This window comes from Anastrepha ludens, chromosome 5, assembly GCF_028408465.1.
Source record: "Anastrepha ludens isolate Willacy chromosome 5, idAnaLude1.1, whole genome shotgun sequence".
Lineage (NCBI taxonomy): Eukaryota > Metazoa > Arthropoda > Insecta > Diptera > Tephritidae > Anastrepha > Anastrepha ludens.
The window spans coordinates 125,383,647-125,409,815 of NC_071501.1; the positions used below are offsets into that span (position 1 = coordinate 125,383,647).

The 26,169-nt window shown below is 34.3% G+C and overlaps 1 protein-coding gene and 1 long non-coding RNA gene across 9 annotated transcripts in view; one reads left to right on the forward strand and one right to left on the reverse strand.

Moving 5' to 3' along the window:
• LOC128865166 (protein split ends) overlaps positions 1-26,169 on the reverse strand; it is a 125,641-nt gene that overhangs the window by 71,714 nt on the left and 27,758 nt on the right. The window lies entirely within an intron of this gene.
• On the forward strand, positions 3,990-14,824 carry LOC128865171 (uncharacterized). Its single transcript, XR_008454765.1, has 3 exons — positions 3,990-4,046; positions 14,131-14,273; positions 14,354-14,824. It is a non-coding gene; the product is annotated as an uncharacterized LOC128865171 (long non-coding RNA).

Sequence of the window (26,169 nt, forward strand, 5' to 3'; positions counted from 1 at the left end):
TCGGGTAATCTAATCTCTGCTGATAACTGTTACTCATAACTATATAGTATGATTAAAACTATCATTCCTATGAGTACACGAATGGAAGTGTGTGCGCTTGTAAAATGTTTTTAGCAATAACAGCCTTCAGCCTTCATGTGCCAGCTTAGAAAAATTATATAAATGGTCTTTCAAAAGGACGCCTAGGTGCCAGTAATTCATAATTCCTAGATGGTACCTTTTTTATGTCATCTTTGACATTTGTCAACCAGAGAGATGTACAATTTTACACGATAAAAAAACGCGTTAGATTTGCAGAAATTTATTATGAAAATGAGCGACCTTTAAGAACCACATATCAAAATATTCCTCATTTTTTGTGGAAATAATCGTCCGACTGAGCCGACAATTCAGCGGTTAAGTAAAAATTTTCAAGAAACAGGTTCTATCGAGGATAGAAAAAGAATGGGACTTAAAACTGGACGTTCTGCTGGGAATATTAGCCCTGTAGTGTCAAGAGTTGCTGAAAAATCCTCACCATCGACGACTTTTTGGCGGATTTTGCCTGTTATTTTTGCAATATAATTTGAATAAAATTTTGAATAAAAATAGTGAAACCTGAAAGAAACTGAATTTTTACATGTTTTATTTTAAAATAACATCTAGGCGCGTCTTTTGAAAGACCCTTTACATTTATGTTATATTCCAAAGTTTGCACACTTTCACCCTAAGCGAATTCTTTTGTTTTTTAAAGCTTCCTTATATCTTTAAAACTCAGTTTTATTAAACAAACCAAAAAAATATGTAGTTCGAAATCAGGCAGCCTTTTATGCCCTTAAATATCAATTTAATTTAAAAAATTTAAAACATAAGGAAAAAAAAGTAAAAATGTACGAAACACTCGTGTGTTTAGGAGCATTATCCTGCTGATAGAACCATTTTATTGGTGCCTCCACGCAAAACTATTTTAGACTCGTCAGTCCATAAAATACTAAGCCACTTGTCAGCTTTCAGCTGGCATGTTTTATTGCAAATTCCAAGCATTTTGCCTTCTGTTTTGGTGTCAGGAGTAGCCAGAAGTAGCAAAAAAGGTTCAGAATAAAGAGGAATGGGCGTGGAGTTAAATATTAAATTTATTTCATTTACTTGCTTATAAAATTGGCTTAAAGAGTAAATCTTATATATGCTAATTGTAATACATATAGGCTAAATGTAAATAATGGAGGCCTTACGCTAAAGGGCTTAGAAGTAGTCAGAATTTTCAAAAAATTAATTTTTTTTTTTGCATTTTCTATAAATAAATATGTATATAAAAATATTATGTGAAAATTTGAAGTGAATCCGACAGTTATTCAACAATTATCAAAAGGGCGCTCGGGCGCCCCGGAGTGTTCGAGAGCAAGTAGCTAAACTTTAAATGCGTTTTTCTCAAAACTATGTTTTTTGAGCTGGTGATCACTGTAGCTTAAAAACCGCTTGGTAGATTTCAATAAAATTTATACTACTTTGGAAAAACATAGAAAACTCGTAACTGATCGAAGGATTTGTTTTTCTTTATTTCGATTTTCTTTAAACAATTAATTGTCGGTTTTTTTCGAAGATTTGAAAAATATTTCCTGAGGACGCCATATTGTTAATTTTGAAAAAAAAGGCTTCGAGCAGGCACAAAATTATCTATTAATAATACTAATTTCTCTTGTCCATTTAATTTTAGATGAATCTCCAAGGATTTGCGATGATCACCGCAAGTAATTTCTGGAGAAATGAGTTCCACACAAACAGCGATAACTTTTACAATTATTAATTATTATTTTTTAATTTTGCTAAAGTGAAGTCGAAACATGATGTATTAATGCTGTGTTTTTATTTTTGTAAAATAAAGCAATTGACTAGCAAAAAAATAACTATTGAAAATCATCAATTTTTCGGGCCACTGACTACCTCTAACCCCTTAAAGTGTGTGTATAGAGTACTTTTTTATATTAAATTCATTTGGTTATTTTGATAAATATTAAATCACTTTTGCTTTCGATACATTATCCATTAAGCCCAATACACTTCTTGGATTTTTCATGGATTTAATTTATATTTTAATTTAATTTAATATATTTATTATTATTTTGTGGTCATGCTTTGCCTTCAAAATAAGCAGAAAGATTATTTTTCCCCTTATCGGGAAAATACCCATGACCTGCCCCATGAGTTTTAAAAAAAGGGTTATAAGGGGGGTAGAGAGGGTATTCTACTTTCTAAAAGTGAAAACCTCGCTTGTCGGCGGCGGCTTATGAACCAAGACAATGCACCATGTCACAAATCAATGAAAACGATGGCAAAATTGAACGAATTGGGCTTCGAATTGCTTCCCCATCCACCGTATTCTCCAGACTTGGCCCCCAGCGACTACTGGCTCTTCGCAGACCTCAAAAAGATGCTCCGTGGTAAGAGATTTGGCTCAAATGATGAAGTAATCGCCGAAACTGAGGCCTATTTTGAAGGCAAAGAAAAATCGTTTTACAAAGGCGGTATCGAAAGATTGGAAAAGCGTTGGAATGATTGTATCTCCCTAAAAGGGGACTATGTTGATGAATAAAAACGAATTTTGGCAAAAAAATGTGTTTTAATTAATTAGTCACACACATTATTGAACGGCCTGGTATATATTTTATATAATATATTATATAATACATATATATATTTATATATATATTTTATTAAAAAAAATAGCGGCGCAGGCGAAAATTTGGAATAAAAAATATGAATATATGATATATATATATACATATGTATATATATTTTATTCCAAAAAAAATAGCGCCGCAGGCGATTTTTTATTCCAAATTTTCACTAAATTATGAATATATGATATATATTCTTTTTTATATATTAAATATCTATATATAAAAAAGAATAATTAAAAAATTTTGCGTAAAACTTTTGTCTGCGTAGGCGGCCTTCGGCCACCGCTGCACACAGGAGTTTTACGTGAAGCTGAACTGTATTTCGAAAATCATATCGATATTGTATTTAAATATATATATATGAACTCAATATATACACCTTAGAGGTTGTAAACCCGCATTCCCTCATTATTCTAACAAAAAAGAGTGTGTGGAACTTATGTACAGGTATCCCTTGTATAACGCGGTCTTATACAACGCGGTTTCGATATAACGCGATTTGGAAAAATTAGGTTTCAGTACAACGCGAAATTTAGGCTTATATAACGTGAAGGGGAAAATACATAATTATAAAATCTGGTAACACTAATTTGCGTACCACATATTTATAATATGTAATGTATTTTTAATGTAAACCGGGAATTACCCTTTTTTGCCTTAGATAGATAGAATAGATATTAATCTAGCACCTTATTACGAAATTGAAAAGGAGCTTAAAAAAACCACCCACCAAAAACTGATAACAGATTTTGCAATTATAAAACCAGTAGAAGAACCACAAGGTCCCACAACTAGTTTCTTATCCAATAGCGAAAACTATGTTAAAGAAATATCTTCTGATGAAGCTATTGCTCCCCCAAAACGCCCACGCGCAAAGATCTTCGAAGACAGTGAAACAGATTAATTACCATATGAAGTTTGAAGAATAACAATAAAGTTTTTAATAAACCTGCAATTTGTTTTAGTTTGTTTTTAAATTTTTTAATGTGCACATAATTATTTAAATTTTGTTTTTTGAATTTTGAAATATGTATGTACATATGTATTATTATTCATTTCTTGTGTTTTTAATTGTATAAGAAAGTCTGAACTTTAGTATTGAGTTGAAATATAATATATGTATGTGCATCTGCTATTTTGTATGTATTTTATTTAAAAAAAACCTATTGGAACATAACCCCCAAATTTATATGAAAACTATGTTTTAGATAACGCGGAATTACATAACGCGCAATTCTTCTGGAACGTAACTATCGCGTTATACGAGGGATACCTGTACCTATATTGCTTCGTTTTAAATCGCATTCCATTTTCTTTCCACTCCATTCAGCCATGCTTTTCAGTTATTGTTAATTTAGCTGGCGCGTCAAGAGTTTGCAAGTTATAAATGTAATTTAAATTGTTAATTTATGGTATATATAAATAAAAAGTGTTAGAAACGTGTGTGTATGTTAATGTATTGTAGTTTGAATAATTATTAAAATAAATGTGATAAGTGCACTTATTGTATCAAAATTTGGTGAAGGTAAAAGACGAATTTTATCAACAAGTAACTTAAAAACTAATATTAACTGAATAGTGTTGGTACTAGTTTTAGCAAAATAAGCACGAAATCAACATCTCCTGTGAATTTCATTGGAAAATTCGTAATATTTCTCTCAAAACAAGTGAGGGGGGCAGTGCAAGGAGTCCTAGCCCCCTTATCTTCAGTCATTTGCGACCTCTCGTGCGGCATAAGCACGCCTTGAATCCATTTTCTCCTTCTTTTTTTGTTTAATGACATCTTTTAGTAGCTTTGTATTCTCTGCCTATATTGACACCTTTTCCTCTATAATCAACCAATAAGAAGCCTTTTGATTCATTCCTGTCTCTTTTTTGCTGAAATAATACGAACACTCTCGGCACGAATGCTGCGCTGACCTTAAACATAGCAAATTATCATGGAGTGGATATTCGAAATGGTAGTTGTTGTAGCAGTTCGAAGTGATCATAAATGATACCTAAACATTTCACTTTCATTTTTTTCTATTGCAAAACAGTTCTCCAATAATGACTAAGTCGCCAAGTGTCCAGCCAATCGATTTATTGAATATTTTTAGGTATCTTTCATTTCAATAAAGGTATAAATTATTTGTTCCCAAAGGCTACTTAACCCTACTACTAAAGGCTACCTATTTTGCTGATAATTGCTTTAATCGGTTTGTTGTTGGTTACAGCAAAATGAAAATGAACAAATGCACTCACACACACTTGCTTATGTACGTATGTATTTGTGAATAATCGTCAATGAAATTTTTGCGTCGAAAACATATACTCATGCCCATTATTATTTCGCTTATTACCTAACATTATTTCAAAATTTTCACATGAAATTAACTCAGTTATAAAGTGTACTCTAGTATATATGTATGTATGTACATATATAAAAAAGTGTTTGGTTCAATCTAGACTATCTAAATTTGTAGTCTAATTTAGCAAATTTCCTGTAGGTCTCAATGTTTGTTTACAATTAACGCTTAAAGCCAGCAAATGAATTGATACGAAATTTGGCAACTTGTGACTGCGAAGCCAACATCAGCAATGGCACATTAAGTTAGTACACTTAATATATCCAAAATTTATTTATTTTGTTATACCTATATTCACCATTTTCGAGGAACAGGGCTATAGAGTGGGAGATCTAAAATTTACAACTGGCGAGAAAATGTTAAAATAGTTCAAATATTTTTCCAATATGGGTGCCACGCTTTCTTTTTAATTAGCCTAAGTGCTAAAGGGTGGCGGCCGCCGTAACCGAATGGGTCGGTGCGCGACTACCATTGCGAATTCACAGAGAGAACGTCGTTTCGAATCTCGGTGAAACACCAAAATTAAGAAAAACAATTTTCTAATAGCGGTCGCCCCTCGGCAGGCAATGGCAAACCTCCGAGTGTATTTCTGCCATGAAAAAGCTCCTCATAAAAAATATCTGCCGTTCCGAGTCGGCTTAAAACTGTAGGTCCCTCCATTTGTGGAACAACATCAAGACGCGCACACCACAAATAGGAGGAGGAGCTTGGGCAAACACCCAAAAAGGGTGTACATGCCAATTATATATATATAGTAAGTGCTAAAGGGTGACATGTATCAGTTTAATCAGTTCCTATGTACGTAAGTTTTCAGTATATATTTCAATTCTTGTGAAGTCATCACAATTTCTTGGAGACTATAAGGCATGCAAATGAAACCCATGAAAATTAAAATTAAATTTCATTTCATTGAAAATATTAATTTTCAATCAGAGGTGCTAAAGCATTAAAATTTATTAATTTACGATGACGAGACCAATGCGAATTCATTAAAGGTGGTAGCAGCAGGCTGAATTTTTTTGTTTTACTTTCGCCGTGTACATTTGGATATCAACACAAAGTTGAGTTTCGAAACGTATTACTTATGTACATTCAAATTTGTAGTTTAAAAATTGAAATTTGCTAATGAATTTAAATTCAAAAGTTATTATGAAAATTTCATATAATTTCCACCCGACAAATGAATTGATTATTTTTTTCTACTTTGCCTTCACAAAAAAATCACTTCTTTTTTTTCTACTTTGACGTGACATTCTAATGCGCTTTTTTTGTTCTAGCTCTCCTTGTTCTGTTTTATACCACAACTAAAAACCTCAAATAATTACACCCAACAACAAATAATTAATGCTTTTTTACCCAAGAGCCAGACTATCCAATTCCTAAGTAAATTCGGTCGCTGAGTCTAGAAATCCACACACTTTTTTCCTCCTATGTAGTTTACGAGATATCGCCAAGCAATGGTTTTGGATTGAAGAAAAAAAGGCAGATCATAAAAGTGTCTAATATCTGGAGAACCCGTTAACCGTTAAAATTAAAGGTGGCATGTGAATAGGCGGTTAGTATCAAGCGGGTTACCTTCATTTACCAGGCATCCCGTATGTTAGGTATATCGGGGCATTTCTAGATAGGAAGGAGTTTAACCTACTACAATATCCTAAACGTAATTTTTCCAAGCTAACGCGGGTCTCACGAGACAGCTGAAGCTCTTCATCTGCGGTGGGAGTGGTTGGACTCCGACAACGGCATTTGCAGGTCGAGAGCTTAGGAAGGTGGTAAGATGCTTCCGATGAATATAGTTCAATGTCTGGCTAAATATATTGGTATTAGTCCTGCTTTATGGAACTTCTATTTCTATACTCTTTAATCAAATTTGTTTGCCAATCGAATAGAATTCGTTTCGTAAAGCTGACTCACACTTACAACTGCGTTTAGAGGCATAGATTTTCAAACACATGCAACTTCAATTGAATAAATATTCGTAGAGCAGCGAAAGGCCATACAATGGAATTTGTATATGTAAATATTTGTGGATGCAAGGGAGAACAATATTGCAATTAGCACCAGTTCAAAGCAGTATTTGAGCGTTTTTAATTAGCCTGTCCGCTATGGTCATGCATAATGAGGGCTTGGAATGCTTACAGGTGACTCATGATACAAAAATTTTCCACGTCGCACAAAAAAATATGAACTATTTCATGAAAATTATTGTGGTATTATATATATATATATATTATATATATATATATATATATATATATAATTGGCGCGTACACCCTTTTTGGGTGTTTGGCCGAGCTCCTCCTTCTATTTGTGGTGTGCGTCTTGTGATGTTGTTCCATAAATGGAGGGACCTACAGTTTCAAGCCGACTCCGAACGGCAGATATTTTTATGAGGAGATTTTTCATGGCAGTGTAGTATTGTAGTATTACTTTTATAAATTTGTTTGTAGTATTCCTTTTATAAATTTAAAAACATATAATGAAATACACAAATAATCATACAAAACTAATTAGGTTTAATGAATTTCTTTAAAATTGTGCATTATTCTCATCTCAGTTATAATAAAAATAAAATAAAAATATTATTAAGTACTTCACCTTTGCACAAAACAAAACCCTAAATTTACAAAGAATTCGTTCTAATTCCTTGACTTTGGCTGAGAAAATAATAACCAATTTTTAAAGAAAATATTCTCATCATTTCGATATTTAGCAAACGGGAGCGTGGCATTATTCTGTATTACAAAATTCTGGGTGACAAAATTCTGTAAATTGCAAAAAAATTCTGCTTTTTAAAATTCTGTTTTTTTAAAATTCTGCTTTTTAAAATTCTGCTTTTTAAAATTCTGTTTTTTTTTTAATTCTGCTTTTTAAAATTCTGCATGTTTAATGCGAAAAATTCTGCTTTATTCAAGTTTTGTGATTTTCGTCATACAAGAAGTAACAAAATAAACATTTATTCCATAAATATACGTATGTATATGTTTAAGCGATAACAATATTTTAGTTTAGCCAATTACAATATTTTTTGGAATTCTTTTTAAATATGTAGTGTGACTTAATTCATTTCTTTTCTTAATAATTCTTCGCAGCTGTTCGTTTTTTTTAGACGAGTTCTACGCAAAAATACTGTGGATTGCGTAGCCGGAGTTGGACTGATGAGGGTTATTTTTTTGAATTCCACGCGAAAAGAAGTTCTACGCAAAAATACGGTGGATTGCGTAGCCGGAGTTGGACTGATGAGGGTTATTTTTTTGAAGCGCGACCGAAGGCCGCCCACGCGAAAAGATGTTCTACGCAAAAATACTGTGGATTCTATCGAAACTGAAGAAAAAATTATTATTATTATTATTTATTGAATATCTCGAATAATAATAAAAAATAATAATAGTAATAAATTAAATAATTGCATTACCTCTTTAACATTGTTAACATTATATTTTAATACAGAATTTTGTAATACAGAATTTTGAAAGCAGAATTTTAGAAAGCAGAATTTTAATATAAAAAAGCAGAATTTTAAAAAAGCAGAATTTTAAAAAGCGGAATTTTAAAAAGCAGAATTTTGTTTTTAGAATTTTGTACATACAGAATTTCGACACCAACCCTTAGCAAACTGTTCGTTTTGTGTAGGCTATGGCGTATCCGAAGGCTTGAAATCTTTTGTGTAGAACTTCGATACGGAATGGGGTGCCATTATAGAATACTCTCATCATACTCTCCAGGGTACACTGTTATGTGTCTATGATCGCTCTGTAAGGGTACTCCGAAGTTGGTATCTGCAGCTGTTACTTATTTATGTATATACTACAAACAAAGTAGTTATACGAGTTTATGATGAGGTCTTTCCTCGCCCACTACTTTCTAAAATGATGAAGAACGCATTTAATCATATCAGGGACCCAGCTACCGAACTCTCCCAAGGCATTTATTCTTAGGCCTTGGTAGGCCACAATGTTCCTTTAGCTGACCTTCTCAAAGGGGTTTTACTAATATTGCATTTAACTCAACACTGTGAAACTCAGCACTTGACTTATCAAATGTAATTTGTGTTGTTTCTGTCCTTCGGATTTCCTCTATGTAGGTGCACATACACATACATATGAATACTAAGCACCTATTTTGCTAGAAAAAAATTCATTTTCGTTTAAATGAGGACTTTTTTTTATTTTTTGCGATGAGTAATAATTTATTTTATCGATTTTTCTATCGCTATTTCTGCGCATCACGAATGTGTATAGATATAATAGATATATGTAGATGTGTGTATGTATAGGCAAAAAATAGTATAATATATGAGAATGTATTGCATTTATAAGCTGAATGTCATGAGGAACAGAAAAATGGAGAACGCAGTTTTAATAGGATTTTGCATTTGTGTGAAGTCAAAGTGAATTCGTGTATCTTTTATCTTAAATAATTAATATTGGCATTTTCCCAATATTACGGTAATTGACGTCAGTCGGAAATTGTGTTTTATCGCATACAATGTAATTTTCTCATGGTGTATACTCCCATACATGCGCACATACATACATGTGGGCAACTATATAAATGATTTCATAGATATTTTTATTGAGAATAATGTACGGCTAATTGGAGTTATCGAACACAATTAATAAATTGAATTAAAGAATTCTGATTTTTCTCCAAATGAAATTTTAAGCAAAGGCTTGATTATGGGTTTTGTGTATATAAGGTTGGGAAAACAGAAACCCATTATTTTCTCGATAGAAGGCTGCAGTGGTCGATACCTCGTAAAGTATCGACCAAACAATTTAAAGTTTATGCCCGTTGTAAAGGTGAGCTTGGAAAGCGTTATATCTATGAACAGCGGTGCAGCAGATGATTCAGTCTAGAATGGCAAAAGTACATGGCGCAATTCAACAAAGGAATTCCTCAATGATTTTCACTATTGCTATGTTGCGCATTTTTAACTCCAAAGTCAAATCGGTTCTTCTGTATGGCTGCAAAACATGGTTGATGGCTGACTTGGTCACCTACAAATTTAGAACTTTTCATCAATAAGTATATGCGGCGGATTCTGCGCATCTGGTGGCCCAGAACAATCTCCAACGCAGATCTTTGGGATCAGGGCAAGTGGAAATGGATCGGGAATGTCAACTGAAGTCTGCAGACACGGGCATCCGCAAGGTAGCAGGCGGCAAGGTCGTCTAGGTGCATATGGAAGAGAACGCTTGAAAAGCAGATAAAAGTGCTACCGGAAAATTCTTTAAGAAAATTAAAGTCATTGCGAAGTCATACGTGCTGCAAACGTTTTGTAGAAGCCCTATGTTCGTGACCAAAACGAGAATACTTAAAGAAGTATTCAAAAACTTTAAATATTTTGATTCATATTTATTCCAAGCTAAAAACTGTATTAAACATTTTAAAAGGAAAACTTTATGGAAATACTTTAATAGTTTTTCAAATAGGCTGCTTATTTTCTTATATGATTTGCATGAAAATATTTTGTACTACGAGTGTAATTACATTTTTCCAAACGGTCTTTATTTACACGACTTTGAAATAACAATCAATTTTTTACACGAAATTTTCGCTCTTGCATAAAATTTCAACGCGACTTTAGGTATTCTGTAACTGGGTATCAAAAACTGTATAAGCAACTTGAGAAATCAAAAAACAGTTGCTATTAACAGACTTTGTAACAACGGAAAAAGCAACAGAAACCGTCCATATTATTGCTTATTTTTCTTTACTTGATTTACAATCATTGAAATTTGCGAAATCTCTTGGCTCAAAAAATTACTTATAATTTGTTTCAAAATATTCATATGCTCCACCCTGTTGAACTGTCATTGTATCTGCCTGCTCTATTTACCAGGACAGTCAATGAAAATTTATATTTTACCGTTTTTGCAGCAAGAAACCCCTTTTAAATGTTTGACAGTACACGCGAAATGAAAAAGGGGCGCGTGGTCGACCAAAGATGACGTGGGTGCGAACGGTGCGTACTGAAAGCGAGAGTTTTGGTTCCTGGAGTCAAATAAGGATTTATGCATATGACAAAAGACGTTGGCAGAGGTTAGTCTCCGCGCTATGATCTGACTACAAACGGAACATTTTAAAAAATTTGTTCACCAATTTTGTGTAGTTCAAAATCGTAATTAATTTTTGAATGTATCACTCTGAATTCCAAGGAATAAATAAATCATTTTCACTCGTAATTGTTAGAAAAATAATGAATAAAAAGTGTGAAACCTGAAAGGATCTAAATTTTTAAGTGTCTTATTTTAAAACAATATCTATGCGCGTCTTTAGGTTCAAATTATGATTCCGGAACGCTTACTTCACAAATAAGAATTCAAATAGTTATAAGGTATTTATACATAGTCATTATCATCATCACGCCCTGCATTTTAGTTGTAAAGATTATTTTCAACACACAGAAAAATAACTGGTTTCTGAAGTTTAATCTACAGGATGCGATTATACCACAATTTTTTCCAATGCAATTTCTAAGATATCAAATAAGGATGTCGAAAAATGCTTCGATGCACCGAAAATTTTCCACTCGATGCATAAAAAGTCGATGCATCGATGTGTTCTGTAAACTGGCATCACTAGTACTCCGAATCGCCAACCATCGGTTCCTTAAAGTGTTGTGTGAAGATTAAAAAAAATTAAAACTGTGCTTAAATCAGTTTATCCAAAAAAACAACTGAAAGTTCTGAGAATACTTCAAATTTGATGGACCATATAAGGAATGTGCGCAAGGCAACTTATTTATCTCTGCGTAAAAAAAAAAGAGTATCTTCAACAGTGTTCGATGCCTTTAGGGGTTAGGGGTAGTCAGAGGCCCAAAAAAATAATTTTCAATAATTTTTTTTGCTAGTCACATAGCATTAATACATCATGTTTTGACTTGACTTTAGCAAAACTTCAAAAAAAATTCATAATTATAAAAGTTAACGCCGTTTGTTTGGAACTCATTTCCCCAGAAGTCCCTTGCGGTGATCATCGAAAGTCCTAAAATCAATCGGACAAGAGAAATTAGTTTTATTAATCGATAATTTTGTGCCTGATCGAAGCCTTTTATCAAAATTAACAATATGGCGGCCTCAGGAAATATTTTTCAGATTTTTCAGAAAAAAGCGACAATAAATTGTTAAAAAAAAAATCGAAAATTTTGAAAAAAATGCACGAGTTTTTTATGTTTTTCAAAGGCAGTATAAATTTTATAGAAATATATATATATATATATTATATATAGAAATATTTGATTTTTAATATTTTTTCTTTCCAAAAAATTTTGTGGGCTATGAAACTGCATACCCAAAAAAGTTCTAAAGTCTGTTACTAAAAAGATCAAAATAGTGATGAAAATTTGTTCATTTTTTCTAAATTTTAATACTTTGTTTAACATGGTTTTGACTAAAGCATGGAAAATATATTATTGTATATTTATAAAAAATAATGAAAAAAGTTTACTTGAAAACATTGTGAATATTAAAAAGAAATGAGCTCGCGGCAGATTGCAGTGTCGTATAGGTTACGACAGTCGAAGCGTTTCATCTGATTTTGGTTTGAAAGGCTTCCAAGGGAAAGGGTAAAAAAGAAATCCAGCAATAGAAACTTCTAACAATGCTTTCAGTCTACACATACGAGTATATGCATATGTATGTGTAAGTTTTTTTGCAGAATGGATGAATGTACATACATGCATGCGTATATAGTAAACTTTATAACTCCATAGTCTTACGTTGGGTTATTTGAGTACATTCAATACAAATTTTTTCTGATGTACGCAAGTTGGATGAATTGTAAATATTTAACCACAACATCTTATACTCGTACCTTAGCACATAAATGAATTTTCCGTATCATGTAACACAAGTAAATATGTGCATATGTATGTAAATATATGCATAGAGTAGGAAATTATGGGTGTTTCTGGTAATTTTTGTGTGGCCTTATATTTTGTATGAATTCATTATATCACGAAGATGTAACCGGCGACCGGACGACCACATTTTTCCGAGTGTAATTTGAGACTTTCGAAAAGTGTTGCGCATTCTGAGCACTTTCTTACAGCAGAACAGTCTGCGCCAAAACGAGTATGAGTATACTGACAGCCACCATAATTATAGAATATTTAATGAATAGGAACGAGTACCCCACATCAATAATAGGTTGCTCAAAAAATGTAACAAATTAACAAGCGGAAATTCGAATTAACAAATGTGACTTGAAAGTGCTTCACCATTACATCTTGCAAAGGTGGGCAGTAAACTACGTATTTTACCTAAAAAGTACAATAACAATTATTAAGCATGGATTATTTTTATGATCCTGTCATTTTTATGATCCTTATCAGCCTGTAGCACATCATTCAGAAGATAGAGCTCGCATACGCCACTAATTTGAGTACCATACCAACAGAACCAAGGCACTTATTTTTCTTCACTCCGCTTGGGAGCATAGGACCTCCACAAGGCTCTTTCATCGCGCTCGGGGGCTGTTGTTTTTGCGGCGTCCCATGTGACGTCGACATCTCGCAACATCGCTCGCGCAACATCGACCTTCCTCAAGCATTTTTTGACCGACTGCGATCTCTGCTGCCTTGCTGGTTCCAGCCCAATGGCATCCTCGTGATGCTATCTGGTTGCTTTCTATGCGTGTGACCTATCCATCGCCACTTTTTGCGTTCGATTTGCCATGGGATGGGTTCCTAATTCATTAATCTTACCAGCGCGTAATTGCTGATGGTGTTCGGCCGGAATATTCTGCAGATGATGCGGAGGCATTTTTTGACAAAAGATTATAGCCTCTGTGTGACAAATTCCACCGGGCCCCCGTCAACCTTTATATGTCTTGCAAAGTAGCACGAGAGTGAGTTAAGGCCTATAGATTTAGGCAAAGAATATTCTTGGAGGTCTCAAAACAAAATGTATGAATTAAATTTCTTTTTTATTTTGAGTCAGTTGCGTGCTATTATTTGCCTATTCATTTCAAAGTTTTTAAGCTAATGAACATTGCTGACATGAAAGTAAACTGAGATGTAAACGTTTCTTCTAAAAATTGTTTTTTAATTAACTTAAATTTAATTAAAAAAGATATGAAAACATCTGTTTTTTTATTTTTACTGTTTCATTTTCTTCTAGATATTTTGTTTATGCTTAGGACTACCAGTACTCATCCGGGTGACCATTTGGACTTAATTAAGAAGCCATTAATTAATCAGCAACGCAGCATTTGCTCCAGTGAAAGTGAAAGAATTTTAATGTTTACTTATCTAAAATACAGGGTGCGTACGGTAATTGGGGGCATGCATATTTATGGCTCTAACTTCCCGAAACCATTATTTTTATTTTTGCTCTTTTTCAGATAAAACGTGCAGGACTACTACTTAACTAATGAAATGAAGAGACTTCCAGTTATCGTCGCTATATGTTAAATAAATAAATTTAAAAAAATTGCAAATCAACTGATTTACCAATCTCCAATTTTCATAAGTGCGCCCGTTCATAAGCTTCGCCCTGAATGGAAAGCATCAGGAACAAATACGACAACAGCGAGTTATCCGCTCAAAACGCCTTCTAAACAAAATTAAACACCCCGAAGCGCCTGAGAACACCGAATTTAAGACCGCGTAGCTCCCCACACCTTCGTCACCTGGATTACTACAAACGGGGCTTAGTTGAGCCTGAAACCACTAAGCATTGTTATTGCATCATTTCTTCTCTGAAGGCTGCAATTAATACCGTTATGGTCAATGTGAATAAGGAGCATTTGATTCGGGCAAACAATCGTTTCCGGACCCGAATCGAAGTTATTGCAGCTAATAGAAATTTTATTGAATGGTTTTATAGATATATAATACACTAATGCTGTTTAAAATCATGAAGTTTGATTTGATTTTGTTCGAATTAAAATATATCAGTTTTACTCTCAAGTTATCCTCAAGTACCGAACGCACCCTGTATATACCTTTCTTTACCATGTCAATTCTTATATATTGTTTACCGATAATGCTTTTATTCATTATAAAAAAATTTAAACGCTTTAATTTTTATTTTTACAGTGAAACCTCGATATTACAAACAAAGGGGTTGGACAAATGCACCGTTATATTTCGAGTTTTGTATGTCAATAAAATTAAAAAACAAATGATTAAAAAAATGTTTATACTTCATTTTTGAGTTATAGCAGATATTGAAAAATGTCACATGGCAACTTTATATCCGAATAATCAGAGGTATGAGATATGCACGTGACGTTATAGTAAACCGATATTTTAGAAATAGTTAAGATAATATAATATTAAAAAAAAATCACTTGGAACTGTTTAGTTAAATAGCCTGCAGTTTTAGAAGTTATTTTATAAAATACATATACGCAAAATCTATGAGTACCGTTACCTCGAAATTTGGAGAAAAAGTTCAAAACCCGAGCGCAATGTTATTTTTTGTTGAATTTTGGCGTACAGTGTTAGTGTTATTAGTCTTACTAATTCAAATTATGCCGTAAGTTACGTAATAAATTGTTGCTTACGTTACGCGCATAAGTCGGCGAATATTTAATATGTATGGGAAGAAGGAAACAAAATTTAAAAGAATAATAAAAGAAAACCGGATTCCCTACAAAACTTGTGGAGCAACCACGAAAAAGCTACCAGCATAACTATTACTCTACTTAGCCCAAAAATACAGGTATTTACGAAAAGAATATGCCATAACTACTTAATAAAACAGAAACATTGCAAATGTTAGTCTTTCATCACGTCATCGCGTCTGTTATCACAAATAACAACCGCCTAAGTCAAAAGTGCCGATTTTATATAGATGTACTTGTATATTATACAGAAGACAAGAACAATAAGTCAACAAGTTAATATGTTGTTTGTAGACTTTGAATGTTTCGCTTGATTATTTTCTTGCTATGCAGTACGGAATTAAAGGGTTTCAAGTAATTTTCAGGGATCGTGAAAAGGAATGTCGCAGGGATCAAATCAATCAACCTACAAGATCTCTATCTGCGGAGAAAGATGAAATATTATATTGCATAAAATCAGGTTTCTGCACTTATTTCAGTAAATGCACACACATTCGAATTTACATACATACATACATACATACAAATGCAAGCTAATGCCAGCAATTACCACAGTTAAGCAAATACAGTTTCAAACTACGCCCATTTAAAACTTTTCATTGTTTGTGAACACCCATTTCCATATGTACGTATGTATGTGTGTATACTTGTAAATAGTATTTTGTGGGCGTAAGCAATATTTGTTTTATAATTAATAAAAATACCAGCGCAAATGCAATTGAATTATTGTGGTATAATGGCTGCAAAACCAGCAACAAAGGCAACAACCTGGGCCAAAGATTTATGATTTATTATTACGAAATATTACTATAGAGGGTTTTTAAAAAATGTATATATGTATAAGGCTACCGGCCGCCAGAGAGAATCTGCTGAGTTCGCAGCCTACTATTTTTCAATAAACGAATAGAAATTTTTTGCTATGCAATTTTTACTACGAGCTGTTTCACACGAATAGCAGTGACTGGATTGTAAATCTTTTCCAGATAAAAAATCAAAACGATTGAAAATATTTTTTGAACATCGTTCGCCTAAATAGCGTTCTGCCCCGACTCAATCTCATTAATCGTCTTCAAGTTCTGCATATTCACCAATAGTTAAAAAATGAAATACCTATAAGCAGTTGCTTCGTATTTAAATTAAATTGAAAAATAATTAGTTACTTACTAATTTTTGCCTTTGTTCCAAAAAATGCCAGGATTATAAGAGAAATCTTAAACCAACATTACCTGGCAGTTGCATTCGTTATGCTACGAAAACACTATATTTTTTTTATAACTTTTTGGCTATTTGTTTAAACACTGAAAATGAAATGAAAAAATTTTCCTTGAGATGTGCTCGAATTTTATATTTAATTTTCCGTGCACGAGGTTCAGATCCAACCACATGGTTGAAAATGACTTATAATTCTTAAACAATAAGGACTGGCGAGCGACTTCGTTTCCTCAATAGCTACAAATTTGACGTTAACGTTCCGATCAGTGCAATTGAAGAAGTGCGGCGTTCGACTCAAATCGCATAAGAAGTGCATGAAATGTCACCTTGTACGGCTTGTGCATGTTTCATTTACTGTTACATTTATTATATCTTAATATTTGCAGGTAATGTTTTTATTAAAACATGTCTCAGCTAACGGAATCTGCAAACACTTTTTGATGAAGAAGATAACTTTTGTAGAGTACGTGAACGAAGAGCGGATGCCTGATAATGACTCTGATCAAATGAGTACTAGAAACAACACAGATAGTGAAGTGGATGCTGATATGCCATCCTCTGCATCAGACAGTGATGACATACCACTCTCGAAGCTGCAAAAAAATATGTAGCTAATAAGTTATTAAGAAATTATGATATTGCGCGCAATTCCAAGCGTTGGCCTCTTACAATCATTCTTCAGAAAAGCATTATTTTTGCGTAAGTTTTTGCACAAGTGGTTTCAAACTGTTTTGTGGTCGATCTTTGGCTACTGGGCGTTGCTACAACTACTAACATGACGGTCAACTTCGTTTATCTTTTGATTTAATCGACATTATCGACATTTTCTTTAAAATCAAAAATGCCTGAACGGAGTCGACGCAACCAAAGGTGCATGTAATTAGCTGTCACATTCACAATTTCAGCGGCCTGGCTTGCATTTTTGCATTTTCGCCTTTATCAAAGAAAAACTGTGCAATGTACAGAATTTTCTCTTTTTGTTGACTTCCATTGTTAACACCCTGTATCTCAAACTGAACGGAAAAAAACAAAGAACAGCGAAAGAATTTTTTAGTGTGAAATGTCGCCTTGACAACGAGCACAAACTTTAAACTGTTTGATCGATACTTTACGAGATATCGATCACTACAGCCATCTGCCGAGAAAATAATGGGTTTCTGTTTCCCCAATCTAATATAAATAAATACGTCTTTTCATTATTAGCTATTAAAATCAAATTTTTACTAGTGTCATCAAATATTAATTTGTCAATTTTATTTCATTCTATTAATGGAGTATGCCAAACTCCACCTCGAATGGCACTTGAAATTTGAGCACCTTGTATACGGAGGGTTAAAGCAAAAATATTTTGAAAAAAAATACTGAAGAAAAAGTTTGGAAACATAAAATCTACAATTTTGTTAGCTAATTTACACTAAAAAATTGCAATGCGTGATGCATTAATATTATAGAATGTTTCGCTTGATTAATTCAAATTGGTACCATCAAAATAAATTTTTTTTTGTAATATAAAAGCTGCTCAATCTGTTCCATAACAAATATACGAGCAAAAGGCTTAAATTAATGAAGTAGTTACTCATCTGGTTTCAAAAATAAATGTAGCAGATTAATGTTTTCATTCGTATTTCAAATATTAAAGCCTGTCACTTTACAGAAATTAAGGTTTCGAAACCAACAGTGAGGAAATGCATTCAGTTTCAACAGAATCGACTTCCTTATACCCAACGTCAGTATAATCCACATACGCAGGTAATAAATGTTTTCACAAACCTAAAGATGTATGTATGTATATGGATTTGTGCAGATACATACATACACATATATGTACATATTTCTGTACATATCTTCATAGTATATGCGTACCAACAAATGTAATTTTTATTGCAAACGCGTTGAACGTTAAAAATTTAAAAAATAAACCTAGAATTCGGACTTGTCCCAAAATTGTGACAACGACAACAATAAGGCGGCAGCCGGGAGAGCCATTTGCAGTACATCAATGCACAGAGAAGTGGTTTGAAATGGTGAAACGAATCGTGTTCATATGTCTGCAAGCGGTATAAGCAGGCCTACATATGCATGTGTGTCCATCTATGTATTATTCGGCTTTGGCTACATATTCATTTATTGTATATATATATTTATTTTTTAGTATGTATGTATGTAAGTGCAACACGCCGGATGGTGTGTTATTCCATGTCTGGCGTGCATACACTCAAATATTGTATTAATACTCACACACACAGAGTTTTGTAAGTCGATGCATGAGTGTAAATACGTGTGCATACGTTTGTATGTAATTTCGCCTCTGTTTTGCTGTATGGCATGACTCATTTTCCATTACCGCACAACCCAATCCAATAAACAGTTTTATTTTTTTTTTTCTGTTTTTTTACTATTCATCGGCTACTTGCCCGACTGCCCGCCGAATGTTTTTTTTTCCATTGTTTTTGATCGAGCTGCTATTAAATTAATTTCTTGCTGCAATAACTTTTTATTCAGTAGATTCTCGTAATTAAGTAAATACGAATGTACTTGGACATGCATACATACACATATGTACTTATATATATTTACAAATAATAGGTGCCTTTCATGTGCATACGTACACACATACATATATACTACACACACACACATACGTAGCACAAGAAAACGCGCGAAGTAGCCCAGCAGCATACTTCGCAGGCCATCTTAAGCCTCACGTTTTGAAATTGAATAAAAATGTTGTTATTCGTTAAATAGTAAAAAAGCTTGTTTTTTCCAGCTGACTGATGAATTGAGAAGGAAAATGCGTTTTCAAATTTATTTCAACATTTTTCTTTCAGAGTTGGAATAGAACCACTGAGTGCAATATCCAGAAGATGGTACTTTGAGAAAACTGCTATTGGCGTCAGTGTCACGAATTTATTTATTTTTTTTTTTTATTTATTTAAAAAGTGAGGCAATTTATCTGTACATAAAATGTAATGTAACTGAAATTAAAATAATTCCCACAAGCATACAAGATGAGGATTAATAGTAGAAATTAGAGACTGAGAAACGGGGACAGTTTAATCACAACCAAATTCATTTTACCGAATCAAAGTAATCGTGAATTACCCCTTTGTAGTTACACCTACCGACCACAGCTTTGATAGATTCAGGAATTGAATTCCAGAGACTCACCGCATTGATGGAAAACAACCTTGATGAAGACAAGTAAGCATACAAACAAAAAACTGAGAATTTACTTCTTGGAGAATTTTGATTTTCAGATTTGTGATTATTAAATTAAACTAAATAATGAAACTAAACTGACGAGTGTTAAATTGTAAAAGCAACAATAATAACACTACTTGTAAATTATTGCTTTTCCTGCCAATGACGCCGTGACAAGAAAGTATGTATGCGTATGTGTATATAATTTCTTCTGCTTAGCAGTCTCCACCTGCTTTTTCTTACTTGTCCTCTTCTTTTTGTTTGTTTATTCGCAGCACTAAAGACACGCCAAATTGGCAAGGCGCAATGTTATATTCTACAATTCTTAAAGATAAAGCTGTGAGACATGGGGGAATCGTTTCCACGGCAGTCGGTTCTACGTTACCGAAATGACCCGAATTTATATCCGGCCAAGGACTGTCACTCCAGCAGCATTCCCCAAAATTGTATACCGAATGTGTATACTGCTACCACAACAACACATTAAAAACGCTGAATAAGTCTTAAATGCTGTAGGACTTTTTGGCAACGGTTACGTAATAAATGATAAAATTGCTGTAATGTACAAATTTAGTCCCAAAAAAACAAAACACGCTTTTAATGGTGCACTTTAAACTAATAAAAGTGGGAATATTTTTAAGAATTATAATGAAATAAGAAAAAGGTATTTTGTATCCAAGACCAAGGCTTGAAAACTTTTAAATTATCTTTCCTTCCTTCTTTTTTCTAACTAAAGCTAGAAAGCTGGTTAGCATATTTCTGAATTGAAAGCTTTGGGTAATTCAATGAAAATATGTTTGCACTAAATACAAATTAACTATTATGTCATGTTGACAAGTTCTTCTTCCTGATTTGAATCTGCTGCTGTATTACCACCTATAGTATATATATGTATATAATTGGCGCGTAACCCTTTTTGGGTGTTTGGCCGAGCTCCTCCTCCTATTTATGGCGTACGTCTTGATGTTGTTCCACAACTGGAGGGACCTACAGTTTCAAGCCGACTCCGAACGGCATATAGTTTTTATGAGGAGCTTTTTCATGGCAGAAATAAATTCGTAGGTTTGCCAATGCCTGCCGAGGGGCGACCGCTATTAGAAAAAATGTTTTCTTTATTTTGGTGTTTCACCGATATTTGAGCCTACGTTCTCTCTGAATTCCGAATGGTAGTCACGCACCAACTCACTCGGCTACGGCGGCCGCATTACCAACTTCTTGTAGTAAAAACTGTAAGCGCAAAGAATATGTTGCTTTCAACAGTTGCACTGTGCAAACGTAATTTTGACTTTACCCAAGAGTGCATAATTTTGGATTAGAACTGATTTTACGGCTGATTCAGAGGTGCTCAGAATCAGTAGCATAGCTGATTTTTGTTTTTTTATTTCTTTTAAGAATAAACATAGGTTATATTGCAATAAAAATCATACAAAATTTAAAAGTATTTAAATTTCAAACTTTTTGGTCTGTAATGCAGTTTTATAATAGCCCATTCAGTTTTATTACAATATTGTGAAAGTTTAAAGTGGCTAAAAATTTTTATTGTTTTTCGAAATTTTTTAAAAAAGAAATTTCGAGCATTCGTGCAATGTGAATGAAAATGCACCGTCAACAGATATTGTATTATATTTAAACTCGAAAGAGTTAATACATGTAGCAGTATCAAATCGTTTTTTTGTTTGTTTTGAAATTTTTGTAAACTGTTGTAATTACATACATAATGTTTAATTTTTTATTTTTATTTAATATTTTTTTTTGTGTTTTAAGGAGGAAGATAGCGCCGTATTTATGAGCATATTTGTGTACAAAAAGCAAAACAACTGGGAACAATTTTGTGGGGGGAATCATAAACCGCATTTTAGCTCCTTAAAACGAAGTTATTGCACTGCTGGGATGTGCACTAAGAAATTATGAAGAAAACCCACAATATCAGAATAAGATGATGAAGCGAAACAAGTGAACTGCAGCGAAAGGCATACATACATTCGTACGTGTGTATGTGTTTGAGTGAGCGTGTTGATTACACAGTCGTACGAGACGCTTATGAAACGGCAACAAAACCAACAACGACAGCAGCAGCGACATCAATAAAAAAGAGAATTCTGTTGATTTAACAAAACAAAAGCAGTACAGCCATCATTTGTACGTGGGTATGTGCACTCACTTGTGTATTTGTAACCGGTACCAAGTACGAATACCAGGCTTTATAAGTTTCAGGCTTGTTTGACGAAAATAGTCTATTAAAAATGTACAGACCAAGTATGATTGCCTCTTTGCAATTAGTACAAACTTGCCTGAGATATCTATTTATTGTGCAAATTCATGCATGTGCATGCATACAAATGCATGTGTGTGTGTGTGAAAATACAGAAAACAATTTTTATATACATCACTGCCGCTTTCGGGAAGTGGCCAGCACAAAGTGTCGAACAAAATATCTAAACATTACGCCATATAGATTCTTAGATGCACAGAAATACTTGCCTGGAACACATACATACATACACACAAGCAGGCGTGGAGGGATGTACACAGCGTGCCGGTAGGTAAATGGAAATAGAAAAGAAAAATCCACTAAAAATTGTTTACCCAACGTGTATCCGTCAGATACTCGTCGAACTGGCCCATGATTAAAATGAAAATAAAGCGCAGGAATAACAGAGAATGAACGCAGCACCATTAGCTGTAGAGGCAGCAGCAACATGGAATTACCATGAATTATGTATACTAAGCACAAACAGAAAATAAATAGTATATTTGAAAAAGTACGAGCGGAGCGAGAAGAAATCAGGAAAAATAGAGAAGTTGAAGCAGGAGCCACACACAAACGAGTGCTAATGCGCACTGATACACAAACACAGTAGCACAGCCTACAAAAAAGGTAAACACCACACAACAGCGCAACTCGCAGCACGGACGAGACGAAGTGGACGGACATGAAGAAAAAACGGTCGGTGGCGGGCAGGCAGGCAGTTAGGCAGACAACTCAGCCATGACGTGTAGAAATAACCTGAAACGCAGCTAAAATTACTACAAACAAACAAACAAGCGAGCAAATTTGTAGCTGCTTCTTTGTATCTCGCAGATACGCGCAGGCACGACACCGGCAGCAAGCAGCAAACGACCAACAACAGCCCGTCACAGCAGCATTGGCAGAAACAAATCGCAAATGGATTTACACAAAACATTGTTAGCATTGCTGCGTTGCCACATTTCGCGCAGCACCATCACCACCACCGAGCACCGAACATACCTAATATATATATATATATATAAATACACACACGCATGCACACACACACACAAACACCTTTCACATTCGCTTCAATTTTACTTTGGCATACAAGCATTCGTGCGTAGCTGTAGCTGCTGGCTGAGTAACGCTCAGTCTTCGTCTGTCGTCTGCCGCCTGCCTATTCCGATTCCGACAACATTTGACGACATTTACCTACCCATACTCGCATTTGTTATTGTTTTGCTGTTTGTTTTCATTTGTCGGCTGACTGGTTAGTGAATCGCTTGGTTGGACGTTGGGTTCATTTATAAATGTGACTGTAGTCACCAAAGTGAAAAGGCAGGCTGACAACAATAATAAAAACAATCGCAACAGTGACAGCCGAAGCCACAGTGTCGAACGAAGGCAGTAGCTTTTCTACTGCTCAACAGAAAGAGGTTTTTGTTATTCATGTGACTCACGCATACATATAAAAGTCAGCTTGGATGCGTGTGTATGTGTGCAAAACAACTCCAGTCGTAAAGAAAACTGAAGAAGGTCAAAGGAAGCAGCAAAAGAAATCCAATTCAAGCGAAGAGTATCTACTAGAAAATTGAAACGACAATTCGCGATAAAGAAGGAATGCGCAGCACCAGCAACTATCAAGCACTGGCTGCCTGCCTTGGAGTAGCTTAAGCGCGCTGTTTGTTTGTGACCAGCAAGGGAACGTACAGGAAGTCCAACTTCTGACAATGCCACTTTGACTCTGTATTGAATCCTGACGCAGCGAACTTTCAGCAACATACCCCTCCATAATTATTACTTACATATGCATGTTTGTGTGTGCGTAGCTTATTGCCTATAGTATATGCAACTGTATTCTAGATAAATATCTAGTAAAGCTTGCTGTACATGACAATGCTACATACACACTTACATACATACACTGATGGACAAAAGTCACCGTCATTTAGTATCTAGAAGATTATAACATCTCCCGCGCCCAGAACATAATGGAAACATAAAAAGTAGTATATTTAACGAAAACTATTATTTATTTAAATTCTAAGGCTAATTCAAGAAGTATTTATAAAAAAAATTGCATATAATGGCTGCTGTGTGCATTTCTGGTGGACAAAAGTCACCGTCATTTAATAAAGTACTTAATCAATTTAAGTGCTAATATTATTTTAGTATGATGTGTGCTTGCCGTTATTTTTGATGACAGCTTGCAATCGTTTGTGCATCGAATGAGCCAGTTTTTTGGTAACATCTGGGCTTATTTTCTGCCATTCCCGTAGCAGCGTTTACTTAAGCATATTTTTTGAGGTAATGTAATGCTCCCGAATGCTCCGACCTAAATGGTCCCATAAAAGTTCTTGTGGACTCAGGTCGGGTGACTGTGGCGGAGTTTTCAAGGTATGGGGAGTGTTGTACAAGACCCACAAGCGAACAATTTCTGCGGTGTGCTTGGGGTCATTGTCATGTTGAAAATAATAGTCTGATTCAATGCCAAGCTTTTGAGCACTTTTTTGGAGATTTTCTTTAAGGATATTCAAATAAAGTCCCTTGTCCATTATTTCATCGATAAAGACGAGCTCTCCGACACCAGCCGCCGACATGCATCCCCATACCATGACTCCAGCACCACCGTGTTTCACAGCTGTTTGAATATGCTTCTCTGCTAATGCATCGCCCTGCTTTCTCCACGTTAAAACACGTTCGTCTGATTTATATATGCAAAATTTACTTTCATTAGAGAAGATAACTGTTTCCCAGAAATCTATTCCCTTGCTTAAATGCTCTTTGGCGAAGGAAAGACGCTTCGTTTGGTTGACCTTGCTCATCTGTGGTTTTTTTCTGCATACTCTGCGTTATAACCAGCGAAACTCAGCGCCCTGCGCACAGTACGTGGCTGAACAACTGTACCAGTGTTTTCCTTTACCGATGCAGCAATTTCTGTTCACGGAGTTTTTGGCTCTTTTTTAACTATTTTTATTATTTCACGCTTTTCACGTTCAGATAGTGCCGGCGGTCGTCCACTCCTTGCCAAATATTTGCACTCTGGTTCATCTTTAAATCTTTTTATTATTCCAGTAATAGTGGTGCGTGGACGATTTACTAATGAGCATATCTCCCGAATGGTCTTGCTTTGATTGTACGTATTTAAAATAATTTTTCTCTCTTCAATTGTGGTTTCTTTCCTTTTTTGATTCATTTTTAACAATCACGCGGCGTCAGTAAATTTTTTTAATTAAGTACCGTTATAGAATGTATACAGATCAGTCTTAAAGCTACCATACTAAACGAACTCACTAAAAAGAGGAGTCAGATTGGCTTAAATTTTTGTTAAAATTATTTTAAAAGACAAGCCGAGCTGACGTGACGGTGAATTTTGTCCTCCAAAAAGGTGACAAAAATATTTTATTTTTCATTTTTCCAAAAATGGACTAGTAAGAGAAAGATATTTAAACTGAAATAGAAAATAAATAAATCAAAGTTTCTGGTAACTATGCTACTTTTTATGTGTCCATTATATTCTGGGCACGGGAGATGTTATAATCTTCTAGATACTAAATGACGGTGACTTTTGTCCATATGTGTACATACATAGATAGAAGTAAATATTATCCCCAACTCGTATTTCCTTTAGTGCCACATCAGCTGCTACGCTACGCTCGACGCTGGCGCTCTGCTGTTGCACAGAAAGCAGCTGTTGTGTTGTGTGTTCTTGTCGTTCTCGCTGATGGCAGTGATGGTGATGCAAATTATAGGCTGAATGGGGTGAAATTGGCGTGTGGAATTTATTTGAATGAATGAGTGCCTGTTTGGAATTGTTTTTGATAAGAAATTACTTCGGCGCCATTTCGTTTCTGGCTCGTTCCACGATAATATCCAGCAATCAAGCAAAATGAAAATAAACTTACAAATTCTAGTACTTGGTTACGATATTCAAGACCTGCGA